Genomic DNA, 5,618 nt, shown 5'->3' with positions numbered 1-5,618 from the left:
TAAGTGTGTTTGAATGTCACTAACGGAGTTGATAGGGTGGAATAACCGGCTATCGCCATGTTTAGGAAAAAATTAAATTCATTTAATCATAACTTTTGAATCCTTGTTACAAGATAAGTCAAATTTGACACAAAGTTACTTAGTTAGATGTATTGGCTCTAGATACGTGAAAACAATAATCCTAGAACATAACGCTGGACTACTTAAAAAACTGATTTTTATTAATAATGCAAAAATAACCATTTCGTCGCCACTTTTTACCACTTTTCGCCAGTTTTGTAAAATTTGTAACCACTTCTCGCCACCCACTTGAAAAGAACCACACTCGGTTATTTTAGGCAATGCTATGAAAAGAATACATTCACCATTTCTCTTTCCTTGTGATCACTTTATTATTACTCTCTTTAAATGATTTTTCTTCACTTTTATTTGAGAAATCAAATTATGGGGCTTTTGCAGAAAGTAAACAATGCAGATTTGACAACTGAGAATGTACGAAGTGAAGTTAGCGTCACCTATTGAAAAGATATGGCGACAGGTGGTAAAATCAATTCCAGAATATTACCACTTCTCGCCATGCCTCATTTTTATACAAAAATAATATAAAATGAAATATTAATTGACTAAATACAAATTTTATGTATTCCACAAGTGCAATTAAATATTCAATAAACAAATTATTTACCCAAATAGGTATTTTTGGCCTGATGAAAATTTGACGACACTTAGTACATTTGGTAAGAGATGTTGGATTCGATGCACTTGCTTAAAATATTGCTCTAAAAAGTGATCAAAATCGTGAATCCAAAACGAATAATTATTATTTTTCGATTCTATGCGTAGAAGCAGAATCAATACAAAAAAATTGCGACTCATTTATTTCATAAATTGCGAAAAATAGCGATTTCAATGTAAGTGGCGAGAAGTGGGGCACTGGCGAGAACTGGTGATTCCACCCTATGTCTTGTGTTTTCAGCTATAAAGGCCTACAACATACATTGGGAGTAATTTTGTCGTTTTATAAAACGAGCGTTTTTACGAAGTTCTATGGGAAAAATCAATAGAAGGAACATAAAGAAAAATAAAAAGTGAATTGTTCGAAGGTTGTGTGGTTCGAAAGTAGCGCGCTATCCCCTATAGGATGAGCGAAAGCAGAAAAGCTCAGTTTTCACTAAAAGTTCAAGTTTATATTTCATAATATCTACTTACATGTACAAGTACATATGTGTACATAATACCTTATACTTAAATTTTGAGATTTTTGCGTAGAAATCGAGAATAATGTAACGAATAAATCAAACACTTTCTTGATATTGAAGGTGAAGAGAGAAAATAAAAAAACGAGGACATCTGTGCAATTTTTGTTGAAAACTTACAATATTTTGAACTTCCTTGCGAAAGACTTGAGTTACTCGCGAAAGGTAGACTTTGCCTTTCTGATCGATGAAACAATCAATCGGGGTCTCAAAGATCTAATAGACTCTATAATGCAACTTTTTGACCATTTATTGATTTTTATATGTAGGGGAGACCGGGGAGGTTGGGACACTTTTTCATGTTTTGACTTTGAGACACTATTCCAAAAAACCACGATAGTGTATTACAATTTTATGCGGTCTATAGGATACTTATGGGTATTGAATTTATAAAAAGTACTCGATAGAACTTGGAAAACAACTGAGTTTTCTTGGAGAAGATAAAACATTTTACTTGACGCTTTGTCCCAAACCTCCCCGATGTGGGGCAAAATGGGACGCAAAAGGGAATGTTCGGGATGCGTTTTTTCTCGCATAATTTGTATTACTGGAACACGTTAATTAATTTTAAATACCAGATTAAAAATATTTCTGATAAAAATAAAAATGTTTCATCTTTTATTTACACTTAGAAATGAATATCGGTTTTATTTGTACAGTAGAGTCATTTATTGTCAATCAATTATTTAAAGTATTTTCTTCTTATTTTCCATCTACCTTTCTTTTCTTTTTTTATTCTAAATATTGCAATCATGATTATCAAATTCCTCAGGTGAGTAGATTTTCTTGCAACTCTTAGTTTTGCACTCATTGATGGATTCCTGTTTGATTTTACGACAACTGCATTGTACCTGTTTTCTCATTATTTCTCTGAATTAGCTCTTGCCTTGCCTTTTCTGGAGAACTTGTTCGAGAAATTTTCGAAAAAAATAGTTTTTAACTAGATTGGGCTACGATCGAATATCCTCTGGGAAGGAATTATTGATTCCCAAGACAATGATGGTTTAATTGTCCCTGTAGTTAGAGAAATCTGCTGCACTGATAAACTTTACGCAAGAGGGAGATTTCCAGTAGAAACTGGGCAATATTCTTCATTTTGACAATAAACAGTTATTGCATACCACCTACAATCTTGTCGAAAATCAACGTCCCATTTATCCCCTTTCAGGTGTCCCAAACATCAAGATAACTGAATGGCGTCTTTCGACTTCAGCTCTAAATCGAATTTACATTCATTCTGAGTTAGCTCATGCCAAGAATCTCACCTACAGTAAACTGATCCAGGATATCACTATAGTTCTCAACCTTAAACCATCTATTTGTATAAATTATGTTATCAGTCAAATGAGGTTGTTTCATATCATCCGTGTAATATAAGATAGCATAATATATAGTATAGTAACTTGTAGTTTTTCTCCAATAAACGTGCTAAAATGCGGAAATTGCATTCGATATTGCCACACTCGTTAAATTGCATATATTTTAAATGCAATACAGATATATCACTATACATATATCACAGGTGATCTCAAAATATGATTGTAGTTCGCACATTTTCTTACACGTAACAGTTACTTTGCTACGTTTTGAAAGAATATATAGAGAGATATATGATGTATAAAGACAGATGTATATGATATTCTGTACATATTGATGAATCTTGTATAGAGTTTTGATTTACATATAAAAAATATATGTCAAATTTTTTTAAGAGTAAATATATGCAGAAATTATGATATTTGATTGTTGTAATGATGAAGAAAAATACTTGACAGATCCAGTTGCTCTGAAAAAATTAAAATTATCAAAATTTTTACTAGATATCGCACATTGAATATTACAACGGCGGATCTTGGTTTTTGTCAATTTTGAGATATTGCTGTATTCTCATAGTAAATTTATTAAATATTCATTATATTTAATAATCTCAACAACTTTGTTAGAAACATTTTTCATAATTTTGAGTATTTGTCAAGCTTGCAGAACAAAAATAGTATAAAAATGGCGTATAATTATTTCTCTGAATGTTTTTAGTGTTACAATGGCGTTATCTGACGAATCATACGCCACTATTCCACTGACCATGAATCCTACGCCACTTGTATCACTAAACGGCATTCATTTTTTGACATTTCGAGGAATAAACAGTGACAACAACCTGCATAGTTCGCTCGTACAGTGCAGTGGATTGTTTTTTAGAAAGAAATTGCAAGATGGAAAAGGTTTACAATGGACCACTGCCTCTAAAAGACACAAAGAAACGTGATATTATTTCTTTGTGTGAGGGAAATCTTATTCCAAAAAAGCACCACACATTTTATCTAAATCTTGACTAAATTGTAAAAGTAAATATTCGAAACTTGACTTTTTTATATAAAAAATATCAATTGTATATAGAGTACAAAGAGATCTAAAGAAATGAAATGGATTCATGGACAAATAAAATGAAATATAAATAAAATTCACAACTTTTCATTATTTATTTTTAATTTCAATGGGTCTATGATTTTTAAAATTAATTTATAGTCAAACAACAAAAGAAATATTGTTGAAATCCAATAAAAAATAATTCTATTAAAATTTAAATTACTAAACAAGAGGCGTATCTTAAAATCCTTGTCTGGATTTTTAGTATTACAGTGACGATAATTTTGGCAATTTTGCCGCATAAGTGTAAAAGTGACGGATAATTTTTTAATTTTTTAAATAACTATATTTTTGGGTAATAAAAGTCCAATATTTCGAGTTCCACATATGTGCTCTTTCCAGTGGAATCATATACAAACAATCTTTAAAATTTGTAAATGAAAATAAGAAAATATTATGAAATTTAGTTTTTGAGGCCGTCTCCTGAAAAATGCTGAAATCTGACATCCGCCATTGTAATATTCAATGTGCGATATGAACTAAAATATTAAATAAAAATTACCATTTGTATAACTTTTTACCGCGACCCCAATAGGGATAAGCGGTTGAAAATAAATGAATGAATAACTTTTTAAATAATTAAAAAAAATCAATTTTCATTCAAAAATTTTGTCGTGAAATAGTAAAGCAATACGCTTGTTTACTTTACCGTTTAATAAATATTTCTTTGAATTGATTTGAAAGAAAATCGATCAGCCAAGAAACTGTTTCTTAAGGTATTTACACTGGCAGTAATTTATGTCAAAAATTGTTTTAGTTTCCTCCAGGAAGAAATGTACAAAAAATCTGTTAAGAGAACAGCTTTCGACGAAAATTGCTCCTTATGAACTCTAAACATTTCTTTCCTTAAAAAATGCGGTTTTGAAGGAAAGTGCTTGCAGTGCTGTAGATAGAAACGTAAAAAATCTGTCAAAAATGCGATTTTTGACAAAAATTGCTCCCAATAATGTGTAGATGCCTTTACATTTAAAAAAAAGAAGTCTTTAACCACAAAGGCAAATTTGAAAAAGTTTTGTTTTGGATATATTTTACAAAGGCGCTCTCGAATTCTTTTTTATTGATATATTGCTTTGAAACTTGAAAAATAGTAAATTTTTTAAAGATCAATACATGAATACCACATAACTAGTATGTCTTTCTTAATTTTTTACAAAAATGTGGCAATGTTTTACCGAGTTTTGATTTTGCAGAAGAAAATGGACAATTTTAGCACATTTTGATTTTTTATTCTAAGTATTTTTAGAAATATTAGATGAGCACATATATTCTGTCAGTAGAAGAGGTCTAAAGTTTGGAGTGGTATATCTCAGCTCCTGATGAATATAATTGGATGAGTGATCTATTGTTGGAAAGCTTGGTTCATTAGCTTTTAGAATCTGGTATACTTAATCTGCTATGGATAAACCATGGTCATCCAGAACCATTTATGTCGAGGAAGACACATTTTGCAACGTCTTTTTTGGCCATCTACTTCTGGGACCAGGGTATGAATTCTGAGATTCGTGAGTTACTCACATGAGAAATTCACGGCTCTGAAATCACCTTTAGTAAGCGTTTTGTGAAGCTTTCGTAAAAACTATACCGTGCTTTCTTATGTGCTGTAAGAGTTGTACATGATACTTTATATGAAAACTTAACGAAACTCTTACAAAATACGATTTAAAAGCCGTGAGTTTTTCACGTGAAAAACTCACGCATCTCAGAATTCATACCCAGGCGTGACCCATTTTTCTCGCACATGGACTGTTCAGAGGAACTCAAATGGTACAATTTGTGGAAGAAACTTTTTTTTTGGACATCTTATTTTTTTTTTATTCATCGACTTTTGCAAGAATTTTAACATATTATACGCATAGAAAAAAAATGACAGAAATCATTCTATCTCATTTTCTGGACAAACTAATGAAGATATCGACTTGGAATGTTCTAAGTACT

The sequence above is a fragment of the Phlebotomus papatasi genome, chromosome 2, assembly GCF_024763615.1.
Source record: "Phlebotomus papatasi isolate M1 chromosome 2, Ppap_2.1, whole genome shotgun sequence".
NCBI lineage: Eukaryota > Metazoa > Arthropoda > Insecta > Diptera > Psychodidae > Phlebotomus > Phlebotomus papatasi.
Note: the sequence above shows the minus strand (reverse complement) of the source record.